General features: G+C 46.4%; 2 protein-coding genes across 4 annotated transcripts in view; one reads left to right on the top strand and one right to left on the bottom strand.

Moving 5' to 3' along the window:
• Positions 1 to 17653, bottom strand: part of LOC149359143 (uncharacterized) — a 249158-nt gene that overhangs the window by 34721 nt on the left and 196784 nt on the right. The window lies entirely within an intron of this gene.
• LOC149359144 (potassium voltage-gated channel protein Shaw-like) overlaps positions 1 to 17653 on the top strand; it is a 120622-nt gene that overhangs the window by 27816 nt on the left and 75153 nt on the right. The window contains exon 1 of one of the 3 annotated variants that reach the window (XM_089571393.1): positions 9303 to 9620. The exons of the other annotated variants lie outside the window; for them this stretch is intronic. The gene's annotated coding sequence lies outside the window, so the exon portion shown is untranslated. Of the gene's footprint in view, positions 1 to 9302; positions 9621 to 17653 lie in introns of those variants that run through there. 3 annotated transcript variants of the gene reach the window in all.

The raw sequence follows: 17653 nt of genomic DNA, 5'->3' as shown, positions 1-17653 counted from the left end.
AAAATTCACAGGCGCATCTAATTACGTTATGTATTGGCAATGCCATAACATTAGAAGCTGGTCATGCTTTCACCGGAAGTGACTTAATGTCCGGTCTGATGACACCACTCTCCCAGCCAGTCGGTATTATTATATCTTATGACGTCATTTACGGTTTGTGCCGTCATCTCCAACCAGGCAATGGGAAATATTCGGTCTGGTGGCGTCGCTTTCATTCTGCCAATGAGCTGAATTTTGTCAATGGCGAGCGACGTATTTTATGAGAAAAATATGAGAAAATATGAGAACATGCGCGTTCCTTGGGGGAGGCGGGGGGTTCGAATCTGCCTGTTCATTGCCGCAAGTGTCGGGTTTCTTGCCCTCAGTTCAGCCAGACCCAGATTGTTGGAAGACGGAAGGGGCAGCTTGAGAGAGAGATTGTAGAGGCCATTGCCATCTTGCGCTCGCAACCGGATGAATGCGTTAGTTCGCCTTCGGTTTCCATCCTCCAAAAAGAACTGGGTTTCCTTGACAGGTAACAGGTTGGGTGGCTTCCTTTTGACGTTCTTTTTCTTCCTTTGTCTTGTGGTTTTCATGCTTCCACATGCGGTCGACGGTTTTTAACACTTCTGGTATATGTAGATTGTGACTCGCATGATGAGCATTGCATAACGTTTTAAAGTCTGATTTCTGTACATTGTGACTCGCATATCTTTCCTGTGCATTGTTGTCAGTTAAGTGTTGTTATCTGTTGCTTTTCATTCATCCTTTTTTTTTTTTTACCCGATTGTAAGATCACACGTGCCTCTTCTTTATAAAGCCATGAAGTTTCAAAAAAATTTTTAGTTGCAAGTACCGCCCTGTGTCGTCTTCTTTTTCTGTCCCGTGTCCGCTGCGGTGTCTAGCTCCTTCATGTCTCACCAACTGGCCTACACATCTACCCTCCTAAGTTATATTAAAATTCGTTTCCATACTCGCACTTGGGTTTAAAATTAGAGATTAGAAGAAAGCAACGAGTGCATGACACTGGTAGAGAGGCGACCCATAACAAGATGAGGCGGGTTCAGTATACAGGGATTTCCACCTAAGACTACACACAGTTTTTAAAAACTGACTTTTTGAGTTACAAGAGCGCTTTTTCGGCATATCATTGTCAGTGGTGTAATACATCCGAATACAGCTATGAAATTTTAACTAGCAGGCTGGTTAACTAATATTGAATAGTTATCTTTTTAACTATTACTGTTAAGCTTCTTAATTACTGAGAGGCGTGTAGCCCAACGTAACTAATATTCATATCATTTTTTAGAATTTTGAAAACGCGGTAACCTTCGGCACTGTGGCCCAACAAATTTTGACTATTTCAACGAGTTACGTCCACTGAAGGGATTTCTTTGACTGCAAGCTTCTCGTAAGCACGTGTATTTTGATGCCACGCAGACAGAATTTGTTGGGCCACAGCACCGAGGATAACCATGTTTTATAAATTCTATAAACTGATATGGGAAATACCTACGGTGGGCTACACGCCTCTCAGTAGTTAAATAGCCTAACGATAATAGTTTAAATGTTAACTATTCATCATTAGTTAGCCAGCCAGCTAGTTAGCACGTCTTAGCTGTATTTTGATGTACTACAACGCTGACAATGCTATACCGGAGAAAGCGCTCTTCTAAGTAAAAAAAAAAAACCTATTTAAAAAAGAATGTGTAAAGTCTTAGGTGCAACACCCTGTATATCTGGGGCCGCTGTGATTCGAATGAGTGAATAGGGAAAGAGTTCGTGCGCTCTAGGTTGGAGCAATGCAGGGCGTTAAACCAGGCCATTCCAAATATCCCGCGCTGCCGCTTCTGAGACGCAACTCTTTTATGTTTTCCGGGTGTGGAAGGATGACGATCGTGACTGTGAAGATCACTTTGCTCATGTGTACGAACAGCTTCGAAATAAGAAGTCTGTTCCTCAACATGACTTCGCTGGAATCTGACTTATTTGCGCAGCGTGTTGGGAGGAGGCCTGGTATTGGAGTATATTCGTTAGACAGCATCCCTGACGCACTCACACAATGATATAACCCTAGTAGAACTTCGACGTCAGGCTCGAGGTCTGTTTAATTCTGACGTCCCTTGTCCTTGACTGAGTGATGGTTTTCTGCACAGATTCGAGTGCCGACTGACAGCCTTGAAGAGAGGTCTGCAAAATTAATGACGAAGAGAATGCAGTAACCACGTACTGAAGCTCAGAAAAACAAAAAACAAAAACAAAGTTGAAAGCACTTTTAAAAATGAACCTTTTGGTTATGTAAGCACCCGTGCCACGCGCTAACCTCTGTTTGCCTGTCTTTGACTTCACGGCTGTTCTATTTGACATCCCCAAAACGTATTCAAAGAGTAACGATGATGGGGAAACGGGGCTTATCCTATGGTTTGAGGGAAAAAAAACTCCGGTCTCTATGCATCGGATAGATGAATCACATCCAGACTGGGTTATTTTTATTGCTGTAGATAGTATGCGCAAGGAAGAGAGCGTTATGACCAGTGGTATTAATTTTTCTGATTGCCGTGGCAAGCGTTGACGTTCCGCACAAAGTCTTCTTTAGTAAATATTTTTCTCATTTCTAAGCGTTAACAGGTGTAATATGTTTTGGGTAATTTTGTAACCTTGTAAAAATATGAAACAAACCGATGGGGGCGGGAGGCGGATATAGCATTAGGCCACAGCACGTCCAGGAGCTGAGCGATACATTTAGAAGCCCAAAAACGTTTGTAGGCCCTTATTAAACGCCTGCTAATATTTGGTATAGAGCTATTATCAGGCCATATATTCAGCAGGAGGGCCAGGTAAGGCAGGTTGGCTCTACCCGTAAAAACTCAGGCTTTTGCGATTTATTCTCGGATAAATGTGGCTTGTCCTATTTAACATTGCATTACTACCTTTAACGCACGAAACCTTTGGCTAGCAATACATTAAGCTTCTGGTAATTTCTATAAGAAGTTCAGAACATAACACGCTACTTACCAAGGACAATACCGCCGAGAAGAGGCACTTACAAAAGGCATTAAAATATATTGTTTTTTTTTTTTGGGGGGGGGCATAACTATAGCACGAGAACCAGACACACAAAAAAGAAACGCCCACAGGCACGGACAATTGCTGCACTCACAACTGATTTACTGCACAAAAACATTGTGAATATAAATTCTGTGCGCGCATGCGTGACGCAGCCTTTATATTCACCATGCCTTGGTGAAATAAATCAGCTGTGAGTGCAGCGATTGTCCGTTTCTGCGAGTGTTTATTATTTGTGTTTGTGGTTCTAGAGATGCAGTTATGCCCTAAGAATGTTCCAACGTAGCGCAAAGCTCGTCTTACGCGAAATTTTGCTATGTTTAGGATGGAGGAAAAAATATCGGCATAGTGAAGCTCCGGCGTTCTGGGTGGTGGGCAGACTGCACAACGGTTCTCTTACGTAAGCACTAACTGTTCACGGAGTTCACGAGCAGATATACTTGTGGACTCGCCCTTCAGTACAGTAGAGAAATTGAGTAGCTATCCGTCAACTTACAATGATGAAGAATATTTTACCGCCAGAAAGAAAAAAAAAGATAAAAAAATGCTGTGCACGTTTGCCATCATAACCGGGATAATGTAACGAGTCTTTTACAATTCCATCCGATATTCTTTATTTTCGTCTCTCGTCGTTAGTTCAGGCAAAGCCATGTCAATGATATAATGAAGAAGAATTGTTATGTTATATCGAATCAGGATTTTACTTCCAAGTGCAATCGCACGAAGACGATTCGTCAGGGGACAAGGATAATTACTACTGATACGTTAAATATGCCTCTGGTAACTTCCGCGTATCCCATTCCTTCTTATCCCTCGTCATTCAAGAGTACACTAGTGCAGCGGTGTAGTCAGAAGGGCGCGGTGCTATTTTTGCGAGACACAGGGAGTACTTGACGTTAAGGCGAGTGTGCACGCGAGCTTAGCGCTTCAAATAAGGAGAAAAATCTATAAACACAAAACTGCAAACTGCCGTCTTCCCTGAAGGAACAACTCCAGCCACGTGAAACAGCAAAAAGGAACAAAATGAAAATATTCACGTGTCAGGAGTGCCCCCCCCCCCCCCACCCCCCACCCCCCCTCACGGAAGAGAAACGCGCCCCGCTGAGTGCAGTCAAGTCAGCGCAACCCTTTCGACGCACCAGACTCCCTCGGCAGCGGCGGTGGACGTGCTTAAGAGAACGGTCCGGGGAACACGTTCTGCGGAGTTTCCGGCAGAGCGATGAGCAATACTTCATCGCATCGCGGCCCTCGGATCAATAGGGCGCAAGCCGCCGCCGCGCAACCTCCTTCTTCGCGCCCGAGGATCGGCAGCAGCAGCAGCGGCGGCAGCTGCTGCTATGGAAATGAGGTGCTGATGCGGGGATTTCCTCGATTCCGCGACCTCCTCTCCTTCGACTGCCACACTCTCTGCCCGCTCGTTTACCTCGCTTGGCTTCCGTACGGAAAGAGAGAGAGGGGAAGGTATATATATATATATAAGCGCGGATGCTGCGAGGGCCTAGCTGGCTTCGAGTCTGCGAAGCTGCGAGCTGACTCCGCAGTCGTGCCTCACCAACCTGATGTTCGCGGAGGCCTCCTCCCCACGCCACGGTTCGCGGCGTTTACTGCACTCGGACGCTGTTGGGGCTATCAATTCCACTTTTGTTTAGCTCGCCCCAAACCCGCGGCGAAAAAAGGCGAACGCGTTGACACTAATTGCATCAGCATGCCCCCGGATATCTCCGGAACACGAGCGTAATGCGATAATTTGTGGGAAACATTTTTTTCGTCCTTACTGGGTGATAATAGCGAAGGCGAAAAATCAGGGGACGTTTTCTTTAATCTTTTTTAGTCGTTACTCCTTTTCTCCTGACTAGTTTTCTGTTATCTTTTTTTATTTCCCTCTTTGTTTTTTTTTTGTTTTTCACTTAGCCGGTTTCACTGGCTGCACGAAAATTACAGCTGATCACCACGATCCTTGCATACAGCGTACGATAATTAAGCAACAAATGATGGTTGCTGCACATTTCAAATTTCTTGACCGTGCTATGATCTTTAAACTGCATATGCGCCCGACTTCTCTCTCTTCCGTGTTGAAGGTTAGGCCTTTGCCAAATCTATTATGCGTTTCTCGGCGTTTTTAACATATTTGGCTAAGGCCTAACCTTTAACCACGAATTACGGCTGAAAGCAAGGACGACAGATTTCAGATATTAACCTCGCTTAAGCTGAATGTTATCTCTGTTACCAATATTTGTGAGAGGAAAGGAAGGGCTCATTTCCTTCAATTCAGCTCAATCGAAAACTCTCAGGAGATCGATCGCCACTTTGTGTCCTGAATCAGCGCTAACGAAGTTTTTCCGTCGTCTTATTGGGAACATTTTTCGTTTCCATGAATCCACACTTCTTTCTGTCTGTTTTCCTTGTAAAGCAATTGTATCAGGTACGGAGACCACGCAGGGAAAGCTGAAAGGTGGTAAGAAGAAAGCAGAAACAATTTCTAAGAGTGGCAGGTCAGAAGTGGTTCGCTCTGTAATACGATTTTACATGACCTAAAGAAAATGGCAAACAGACGCAGCGTAGCCCCGGTATTTTCGGTGCTTTGTAAGTTTTCTTGAGTATACCGTTTAATAACAAGTGAGAAAACGAAGATAGTTCGCCTCATAAATCACGTCAGCAGACTCACAAACTGCGCAGTGGACTTTGTTTACGAAATACCAATCTCCTGCAGCAGGCCTTATGCAGAAGTAACGGGACAATGCGTAAATACGAGTCACAGATCAAAAGGTGTTGATTAAAGTAAACTCACCTCCCAGAACTCCGTCGTTCTAGCAAACGTTTTGAATATCTGATGGAAGCCAGGATACCTTGATGAAGAAAAGATACAGTGATTCGATAACTTCTAGAAGTATACTTTATCAAAAGAGAGGGTAGAGATATGTGAGTGAGACCACAGCGGTGTTATTTCGCAGCGAATTTTATTTTTTAGATACCATGTTTTAATTCCCTTTTCGTCTTTGCTATGACTCGTGTTTCTATATTTGGAGCACTGTGCTCGAAATATAGAAACACGAGTCATTTTATTTTTTAGATACCATGTTTTAATTCCCTTTTCGTCTTTGCTATGACTCGTGTTTCTATATTTGGAGCACTGTGCTCGAAATTTCATCTCTTTAACCTGCACATATCCATCATCGTCATCGCTCGCCTATGTTCTATGGATCGCGCTCTGAGTGCCGGGCTGTTCTGGAATAAAGATGTTTGTTCAGGCGGTGGCTCATAATATAATGGCTGCCATTTCTGTTCAATGGGCGTAGCCGGAAGCAGCGCTTGTCCTGTTCCGGCCTCTGCGTTCATAATGTGCTGAGAACTTTAGAAATACACACACGCCGAAAAAACTGATTTATAAACCAAGGCGATAAGTTAAAAAAGAAAATACACAGACCTCAAACGAGAGCGCGAAGAAGGCAGCTTCAGGAGAGCAAATGGAACACAATGAGCTGGGTCGCTTCGAGGCGCACGGTAAATCCGGAACAAAAGGTTGGCCGTGATGACACAATGTGGCTTGAGTCGCAATATGTACAAAAAAACACGATATATGCAAACGTATCTAAGCGTCTGAGTTCATCCACGGTGCTGCTTTCATTCTTTATTTTAGGAAGTACGTCAGGTGCCTGAATACTTTAACACATTTTGGTTTCCATCCTTTGTTTCAGCCGGCAACAGCTGCGTAGAAGCCCAAAGTTCCCTACACGAGACAGCTTTCCATCAGGGCCTCTGACCAGGTTTGGGCATTTGAAGTAAATAAGCCCAGTCTGTAGATCGGGCAGTTATGGTCACCCCTGCAAAGTATTAGAGCCGTGTGCGCCCTGAAATGACGTGAAAATTCATATTAAAGCCCGTTCTTTCGACACAGCTAACCTCATCATCCTCTGCGCTGGCACCCAAGGTTCGCTTTGACCGTACAGCTAATTGTATTCATTTCGTTCACCATTCTGATTCGCGGGCACCGTCTCTAAATCTGCTGGCTGCTCTTTTTTTGTTTGTTACACATGTAGTTTTGGTGCATAAAAAAGCATACATTGTAGTTGCCTCCTCGTAATCAATGAACGCTATATATTTGACTTAGCAGATATCTCAGCAGTCATGTAGGCATTGCGTAATCAGGGTGTAGAAGAGTCTTATGTGAAAATACTGGAAGATGTCTATGACGACTGCGCAGATACCATAGTCCTTCATAAATGCAGGGAGGCACGATATCGCCAATGCTATTCACCGCCTTTTGCAGGAGGTGTTCCGAGGCCTGGATTGTGAGCAGTTGGGGATAAGAGTTAATGGAGAATACCTAAGTAATTTGCGATTCGCTGATGACATTGCCTCGCTAAATCACTTAGGACAGGAACTACGAAACATGATCAATGAGTTAGACATGCAGAGCAGGACGGTGGGGTCTAAAAATTAACATGCAGAAAACCAAAGTAATGCTCAACAGTCTAGCAAGGGAACAGCAGTTCACAATTGGTAGCGAGGCGCTGGAAGTGGTAAGAGAATACGTTTACTTAGGGCAGGTAGTGTCCGCAAATCCGGATCATGAGGGGGAAATAACTAGTAGAATAAGAATAAGAATGGGGTGGAGCCCATATTGCAGGTTCTCTCAGATCATGAATAGCAGTTTACCAATGCCCTCAAAAGAAAAGTATATAACGGCTGTCTCTTACCGGTACTCACCTACGCGGCAGAAAGGTGGAGGCTAACGAAAAGGGATCAGATTGATGGTTTAGGTTTGGTTTATGGGGTTTAACGTCCCAAAGCGACTAAGGCTATGAGAGACGCCGTAGTGGAGGGCTCCGGAAATTTCGACCACCTGGGGTTCTTTAACGTGCGCTGACATCGCACAGTACACGGGCCTCTAGAATTTCTCCTCCAAAGAAATTCTAGCCGCGCGGCCGGGATCGAACCCGCGTCTTTTGGGTCAGCAGCCGAGCACCATAACCGCTGAGCCACAGCGGCGGCGTAGGTTCAGATTGAGTTAAGGACAACGCAGCGAGCTATGGAGAGGAATATGATAGGCGTAACGTGAAGAGACCGAAAGCGGGCAGAGTGGGTGAAGGAGCAAATGCGTGTTGAAGACATCCTAGTCGAAATCAAGAGAAAGAAATGGGCTTGGGCAGGGCATGTAATGCGAAGCCAAAATAACCGCTTGTCCTTAAGGCTAATGGAGTGGATTCCAAGAGAAAAGCTTAACAGGGGGCGGCAGAAAGTTGGGTGCTTGGATGAGATGAAGAAGTATGTAGAGATACGGCGGCCACAGCTGTCAAAGGACCGGGTTAATTGGAGAGACATGGGAGAGGCCCTTGCCCTGCAGTGCGCATAGTCAGAATGATGATGATGATGACATCATACTTTCTTGCTGTGGTTCTTCATGTATTTGCATGGTATGGGTACTAGTCTGCCCTTCCTTCATCTCTCATCTCGTTTATTTCTGCCTATTTTATCGTGCACGCGCGCGGGCGTGCTGTCCGGCTGCTTGCGCATTTCTGTGCTCCATCCCTGCAATCCCTCCAATATTCATTATCGTGTTTCGCGCATACCGCGAGCCATTATGAGGGGGGGGGGGGGGGGGGGGGGGGTGAACGACAGGTTCTGACCGACCAGCGCCCGCAAGGGCCGCCGTAGATACGCATAGAAGCAAAAAAAAAAAAAACATGTCCAAACGAAGCGGATTTGTGACGTATTAGGACGCATTCTTCTCCTCCTCCTAAAAGCGGAGGCGAAAAAGAAATTTCTTTGGGAAGGTTTGTCGCTCGAACGGGTGAGCGAAAGCGACTCTTTGAGGCCGCGGCGGAGAGAAGCGTGGCGAAATCGCTTGACTGCGACATGCGACGGACGCAGCTGCGCTGCTAATGATTCTTCAGAAAGACACAAATTAGTGGCTGCGCGCTTGAGGGCCGATGGCTGATAACCGCCAGAGTACAGCAAAATTTCGACTGGAGAGTGGCCAGGGGCCCTTTAAACCTAGTCTGGTACGCTACTTTGACAGGATGTTCAAATATTCCGCAGTTGGCTGCACATGTGCGCGGTACTTAGTTCGCAGGTGTGCAGTGCACTAAGTGAGGGTAAAGAGGCAGAAGGCTCGCACCGCGCATTGTCTCACAGATGGCGCTCCCGAGGCATTGCGACTGTTTGACGTCAAAAGATTAAGCATCCTTTGTGAAGCCGGTCGCCCGCTCTGCTCCGGCGAGTATGTAACCTTTCGGTGGCTGTAGCTTGGAGAGCAAGTCGACGCGCCACGCAAAGCGCTGCACGCGAAGCATTTATCGATGCCGTCTCTCAGCGGCGTGGTACGTCTATAGTCGACATCGAGGCGCCTCGCGCGTTGGCATCATCTAGATACTAAAAAAGCCGACAGCTGCGTCAGACTTTGCGTCACTCTCCAGCGGGTCTGCGAAAAGCCCATCTGCACGGGACCACGACTAATTTGCGACAAGGACTGTTTCGTGGGTATAGAAGGTGCCTATTCTGTTCTGGAGGGTCCAGCGACGGCTCGAATTTCGTGCGGCGACTGGCGCACGCGCTCGTTTGCGACGAATGTACCGGTAAGTCGCGAATCTTTCAATTAACTTTCCCCTCGCCCACGGGAGTGAGCTTGCAATGGATCACTGCCGAGACGTGCAACTCGCGAAGATGAGTGCTTGAACTTGTTCAGGGAAAATTATGTTAACATGAATCCTCGTGTGACGCTGATTTGAACGATTTGCTTACAACCAGTTACATTAGCAACCAGCAGGAAGTAAGAAATTCTGCTCTTTAAGGACCCCGTTTCCCCCGACTTTCAAGAGAGACACACTCGCTTCTTCCTTCGGGATTTCTATGAGCGATTAATGTTATTTCCAATATCTCGCTGTTATGCTTTGTCTTTCCTCGAAAAATCACGTGACTGACGTTTAATCTCATTTTTGTCGAACAGAGAAAAGTGATTCATGTAGTCGGTACAGGCATAGGACGAACAAAATACGGAAAGTACATAGTACCGGAAAACGCTAAATGGTCAACGAAACTTGTACTTTGGTTAAAATTTGTTCACACTGATGTAGACTCTAGAACTAGTTCGAACAAACCAAAATCTGAATTCTCAAAGCCACAGCGCTGCTACAACAGCGTTTACGATATTATGCTCCGTACTATCACTATTGCCGTAGCGGTGGTTTCATACCATTCACGCAAAAAATTGTTTTGAGCCTCGAAAATTCGACAGCTACAGATCTCCACTTCAGAGTCAGCTAGCATCAAGAAAAGGTACGCATCGCGAGAAGATGGCGCAGTACATGTATATAATGTCGCTGTACTCTTATGCTGGTGTTTGCAATTAGAGGCTTGTCTTCACCGTCGACAGTATTCTGATTACGCCGCAATGCAGGCTCTTGCACAATGCAGGGCGGTTACACCATGCTTGTTTTTCGATTGTCTTAGTACTTACTCACAGATGAAAAGTAGGTGCAACCGACTAAAACACGGGCTCAACGAACCGCAGTTGCCGATAGACATGCCAAGAAAGTTCAAATTCTTTTTAATGGAAAAATATACCGTAAGGAATTTTTTCAGAAGTTAACATGGTCTTAACTAGTACTTTATCAGGCTGATATTTTTTTGATTAACTGGGAAATCATTCACTAAGGAATGGCGGTATATAAATATATTTATTTCAAAGCAGTTGCTTATGACGGAGCTACGAGCTAGGCAATATATTTGCACTCTCTCTCTCTCTCTCTCTGTCTCTATATATATATATATATATATATATATATATATATATATCACGAAAATATCAACGTACTTGGATGCTAGAGGTAAAATGCGAGATTGAGAAACGCTTCATTTAGGTAAACATTTATTAGGAGTCGACGTTTCGGACAGAGCCTGTCCCTTTTCAAGGCTCTGTCGGAAACGTCGACTCCCAATATATATATATATATATATATATATATATCGTTGCTTATTGCTGGGGCTTTAAATCATTCCGGCGTTTCTTTTGATTTCACTGAGAGTCGAGCTATATATATTTGCTTTCGGAACGCAGCTGCTATTAACGTTTTCTATATTGCATTGATCTATATTGCAAGTAACAGGGCAAGGCGCCTTTCATGACGCAGACAAATGCATACAAGGCATATGCATGTGAGCAGGTGGTATCAACAGAAAAAGGAAACATAGTTTCAACATGGTTTAGGAATGCTCAGTGAACTGGTGGCAATCTGTCGAAATGATTTCTTCCCCGCACCACAATTGAGGCTGATAGGCATGTGGTCGCTTTTCAGGTTTCTGCTGAAGGACGTATTTGTTGCTAGATCTGTGCAAGCAGTTTCACATGAACTTCTGGGTGCGCGAAAGGTCTCCAATAGCGAGCGTTGAAAATTCTGTGCCGTGGTGACGAGGTACCGAGTGGCATGCCTTACGGAGTGCTGGCCACATTTATGACTGCCCTTCAGCGTTTCCATATTAGTGAAGAAGATGTATCATGGATATGCTACTCTGGTAGCGAGAAATATAATGTTCCTCTTGAAAATGTCATACTGATCTGCCGCCTCATGCATCTATGAAAACATCAGCGCGCAGGAACCCGACACAAATATGTTAAGACGAGTCACGGAGTAGCAGCTGTGCCTTGAGAAGCATCCGAACGAGCAGCGCAGATTCCTCAAATGTCAGGAAGGTCTCGGAGCCAGGAATCTATGATCGCCCGCGTTCTTGGACATCTACGGACGGGCCTACAGGCGAGAACATTAACTAGATTTGTGGCTTGCCTAGTTGGCTTTGATACAATAAATACATAATAGGACGAATGTTTGCGAACTCGCGTGATACAGAGCTTTCCCGTTCGGCCTTCGTCTGTACGTGTGTGTCTAAGGTCCCGCTATCACGTCTCTAATGGAGCGTGGAATTGCCCAACGCGCTGCTTGTCAAGCGGGCTGCGTGACTGCAAATTGCTTACCCGCGTTCGCCGGGTGACCTTCCAAAGAACGCCGTTGGTTTCCTATAAATTACGCTTGCCGCTGAAGGGAAAATGAAAATTGGCTTTGAGGAAAAGAATATGACACAGTATCTGTCTCGCATACCTCGGTAGACACCCGAACCATGTCGTAAGGAAAGAGATAAAGGAGGGAGTGAAAGAAGAAAGGAAGAAAGAGGTGCCGTAGTGGAGGGCTCCGGAATAATTTCGACCACGTGGGGATGTAACGTGCACTGACAACGCACAGCACGCGGGCGCCTTTTGCGTTTTGGCTCCATCTAAACGCGGCCACCGCTGTCGGGTTCGAACCTGGGTTCTCCAGTTCAGTGGACGAGCGCTTTAACCACTAAGCCACTGCGGCGGGTTAACCGCTTAAGGGACGACACAGTTTCGGTAACAAAAGCAGAACTAACAAACTATGGATATCCATAGAACATGGTATGCTGTCGCTACCCGCGTCTCGAAACGCGAGCTGGCGGCATATTAGAGAGCAGCACACTGGCTTTTGACAATTTCTTTCCCCTCCTAAACCTTTTGTCGGTCTGTTCCACCGTAACCTATGCTAGAATACAGTCAGAATTCCGACTGAATAACTTCACGCGGCAACGACTCCTTTCCGGGAACGGATTTGTGGGCAACTCTCGGAGTTGACGTTTGGGGTAGTGGGGAAAGGGGAGCGGCCTCATAGGCAAAATTCAATTTTTAAACATTATTGGCAGAAGAAATGAGGGTAACCGAGATTCTTCAATATGAAATCTGTTCTTACGGAATGAGGATACATCGAACTCCTCCCTCCCCCTCCTTTTATTGTTTCGTCGGTATTCCGGACATTAAATTGACCTTACAAACATGATATACATCACATAACCTTACATGACATTACATACTACGCGCGAACGTGTCTATATCCATCTCGGTATTGACCCTTTCAAGCTCCTAAGGTCCGACCTTCCTGCTCATCGTTAAACCTACGCTCATTTTTGTGTCCCGCCTCCAACCCCACCTCGCGTGTCTCTAAACACGTTAAGTTTCCTTTAATGACGATTCTCTGGCGGTTTCGCGTCGAGGGACCTCTGCAACCAGTGGCCTCCACCCTTTCTCCGTTTCAAGGATGGACAAGGCACAAGCAACCCGTTAGATATTTCCCAGGACGCCCGTGAAATCTACCCTTTACGACGGTACCCCCCCCTCCGGCGTCGGTCTCCCTTTCCGCTAGCCCGGCTGCGAGCTGCATGGTCGTATACGTTGCACGGTCAGCGCATTCACGAGCATTAGCCCGGTAATACGCGGTACATCCTTCGCCCCAAGGCCTATCAGCCAAATGAGACGAGATATATGACCGACCCCTGGCCCCGACCACCGCGGCCCGATCGTGCGAGGAGATCAGCATGGTATAAAAAAAAAAAAAAATGCCCCGTGTAAACCGCCGCCAGCGTGAGGTCTATAACAGCGCTGGCTCGCTCGCTCAAATACCGGCGCGTTTGAGGCTTCGTCGTTTGTTGGAGCGGCAACAGGGTGCCCAGGGGGCGTTACTCCGAACTGAAGCCGAGCGGCCGGCATATCGCCTCGCGGTGAAGCAACACGTAAGTAAACATTATGCGTCGAGAGAGAGCGAGACATTGTTTGCTCTGTTCCTCGTACAGGTGCATAGAGATCGGCTTCTTTCCTCTTCTGTAGCGCTCTATTTTCTTGCGTTTACTTTTATTTGTGCGAGGATGCGATCTATATAGTCTATGGTAAATTCGTGGTTATTTTATTGATCTGCTCGGCTGTTGTTGCATGGCAGCAGGCCGACTTCATTGTGCTTATAGATTTGACTAGATTGTTGACAGCTTGAGCACATGAGTTTGACAGGGTGAAACACTCCATCTCCATTAGAGTGCTTTTTTTGTATCTGCTAGATGATCTGACACTGATGCTATGCTATGGTTTACGCTTTAACTTGCTTAGCACTCGGCGCGCCTCCACCTTTGTCGGCAAACCCACAAGTGCAGGAAGAACATCCTTCCCTTAGGCTACTCCCAGTCGTGTGCTTAAAGATACGCGCAGTACTCCTACCTTGTAGCTAAAGCAATGCTTACGCAAACGCAAGGCACTGTTTCATCCTTTTTAGCCGTGAACACTGAAGCGAGTGGCATTTGCAAGCGCCGCAGCACCCTTGCGTACATGCGCGCTTAGCTTACCTCAGAGCGCATCTCTTAAGATATCGTATACGTGTCGTCCGCTATGCATTCAATGTATTATTTTAGAGGCGGCTTATTATCAGTCAGTGGTGGCTGCAGAAAGCCCGAACCACAAAGTCAGAAATATAGATATGAAACGCTCAGTTCCTTACCTCTTACCTTACACTTTTGTAGTAGCATTGCAGCACTCTTAAAACTGCCACAGTTTGTCTATTTTCACGAGTTCCATCACCCGCCTTAACTGTAAATGGAGCGAACAGCTTAGAGGAACACGTAGCGTCTCCTCACGCTGGGAACACAATTTATATACGTATCTAAAGAGGTCGTGACTTCAACCGTACCCTTGAATAACAATAACACGACGAGAGTGGGAGATAGTTAGTTATTCGTGGTGCACGTGCTTCGTCTGTACTTTCGTTCATTCGTGTATTTTTCGTATTTCGTGTTGCAAACGGTTAAGCACGATCCCCTGCACCACAAATACCGAGTTTCACTTTAATGCTGAAGGTAGAGCATGTAATGTGCAGGCGAAAGCATTTGGTCTTCCAGAACACGGACCACAGCAAGACGCTCCTGGCTTTAAAGTTGGTATAGAGAAATGTGCAAAAATGTATTTTATGCTCCTCCAAACGAAATTCCGCGAAAAAAATGGATGTGTTCACTTACGTCACTGCACAGGCTATTCTGTGGTGCAAGCGTCGTTGCACGCCTCTTCTATTTTTCAATGACAGCTAGATACGGCTAGTCCAACCGATCGAAGCCATCTCCTATCCTCCTTTCCTACTCTTCCGCACTGGCTAGCTTCGACCCTGCCCCATGGCTGTGAGAGAGAGGACCGTCTTGGTGGTGGCCTACGTCGGAACGCGTATGAACTGAAGCAGCTGCAAGCAACTACACGCTTCTTCAGAGATCGGTACAAACCGCCGATCCTTGGGCCACTCCTGGCTAGCGCAGCATCCCGGCAACTAACTGAAATCAGGCTTCCGAAAGCTGCAATTGCGAATCGAGCAATGCGCCAGGCATTGGAAAAATAAAGAAGGCGATGGCCGTTGTGTTGCTTGAACATACAGCGTAAGCAGCCACAGTGTCACGTCTGGACGGCTTGGAAGAGCCACGCATTGGCCTGCGGTTTCGTGAAACTTTGTGCACTGTATATTTTGCAATACCAACAGCTCTCAGACAAAGAAATAAAAGATTACAAAGCAGCGAGCTTCTCGAAGATTCCCCAAGTGCGCTTGAAGGAGCGTGCATGGTCGAATACCCCGGCGGTTGCTATGGAAACGGCGCCGACAATACCGCCCTCTGAAGCACAATAAGGCGCTCGAGTGAGTCTGTTGACGTCATGTGAATGCAGGCTTGCTGGAGATAGGCGTGGCTATTAGAACTGGTAACAAAAACTGCCTAATATGCAGACTGTGCGCTTTCCTACACGACTGAAGATTAAACCGTTGATTTATGACATATATGGGACCTATAAGAGAGACTTGCTACATGTGAATCAGATAGAGCTCCGTTCTGCCGTTGAGAGTAAACCTTATGGAAGCGCTAAATCAAACCCGCTTTACCGCCCAGGGTGCACTCTTGGTCGATGTGCCATCGAAGGATGATGACAACTCCTATACTCAGTGCCGACACATTCGTGATATCGTTGTACTTCATTGTATGTGAGGTAGCGCAAAACGGGACAAATGACAGTGAAAGACGTACACAACACAGGCGCTATCTTCCGACTGATAGAAAACTAGGCGACCAAGGCGAACGTGAACCGTGAGGCAAACAGGCGCATGCCCCCGGAAAAAATAATGAAAATCAGATGAACGAGGAACAACGGACAAACGACTCAGCGATTATTTAAGAAGGCCAGCTATCTTTTGGACAGGGAGATAGACGGCTTGCTGACACATTTATCATCCAAGGCAGCGATACGCGCTGCTTCAATAATTTCGCGAGCTAACTGATCCCGGTGTCTCGCCACGATCGAGCACTTCTCCAAAAATGACACACAACCACACTCCTTAAATTACAAAGCCAGGTTGCTGCCAGTAAAAGTTTTCAAGTTGTTTTTGTGTTCACGAAGCCTATCATTCAAGCATCGACCAGACTGACCAACATACCACTTGGCACAGGAGAGCGGAATGTCATAAACAATGCCTTCAGTACATTTTACAATATTTTTCTATGATTAATGGTACACTGCAGCTTTTGGGGACGTTTATTGGTGGGCAGTTTTTTTTTGGATGGCGCGCTTACTTTTACAGGGGCTGAAAAAACCACGCGAACATTCGCTTTCGTCCCAATTTTCTTGAGGTTGTGGGACAAGCAATGAATGTAGGGAATGACGGCAATTTTGCCTTTCTTTCTTTCTGAAGGTACAGACGGTAGTTCCTCTTCCTGGCGCTTGCCTGTGGCAAGCGGTATGTTGGTCAGTCTGGTCAGTCAGGCGCTTTTTGCGTTCCGTCTCCATGGAAACGCGGTCGCCGCGGTCGGGTTCGAGCCCAGGTACTCAGGTTCGGTAGACGAGCGCCTTAACCACTGAACAACCGCGGCGGAGTATCTTTACCAGTGCCAGGTCTCAAATTAAAAAAACCTCTGCGCTGCGATATGGAGGACAGAGCGGCGTCTCATGCGGAGCGTGGGTAATCCGGCTTGCAAAACGACGTTCAGTCTGCTAAATACTGATATTTGACTGCCCATGAAAAAGCTTAGAAGAAAACAGTGGGCTTCCTTTGGCGCTAAACTATAAGTGCATTCACACCAATTTCACGAACTTTGTCAACTGTGAGCCACTAAGTGAAGTCAGCATTGCCGACAGCTTCAGCTGTTGTGCGTTTTCACAGCGACGGACGAACTCGCGCTTGCTATCATCAGAAATTCTCTGGCTTCGCCTTCAGTTTATTTTATGTTACGTTGACTTGGTTCTTGCTCTCATACGAATTAAGGTCGTTGCACTTTTTTATAACGCATTTCGGACGTACTCATTGCGGCGGAGGAGGGATAATACGAGCTGATTGGTACATGTTCTTTCCCGTCACTGTGGCGCTATGTGAGCGTAGGTGCGAAAACTATCATCGTGCTCGTAAATAACGCCTGTACTGAGTTGTCTGTCCAGCGACGTTGCCATTTGTGGGCGGAAAGTATATACGGAGCGCACTGAGCTCAGCGTGGGGGATCCGTTTGTTGGCAATACCAATCGTTGACGTTAATCTGCGCTAGTGTTTGACGTCAGCCAAAAAAAGAAGTTTCATTTTCTCCTCAGTGTGCAAGCTCAGTGTGCCTGTTCGAACATTATGTCGTCGCGGGTCACAGAACCAGAGTAGGCTTCGGATGCACGATCGCTCGCAGGGCGACCCGTCCAACTGGAGCTTCTTCACCCGCTCGCAGGACTTTCATGCGAAAATTTGGAATCTTTCTCATGTCCAGGCGAAAATATTTTGTCGTA

The sequence above is a fragment of the Amblyomma mixtum genome, chromosome 2 (assembly GCF_055824585.1).
Source record: "Amblyomma mixtum isolate Tamu chromosome 2, ASM5582458v1, whole genome shotgun sequence".
NCBI lineage: Eukaryota > Metazoa > Arthropoda > Arachnida > Ixodida > Ixodidae > Amblyomma > Amblyomma mixtum.
The sequence above is the reverse complement of the archived record's forward strand: the minus strand, read 5'-3'. Positions and strand labels throughout refer to the sequence as shown.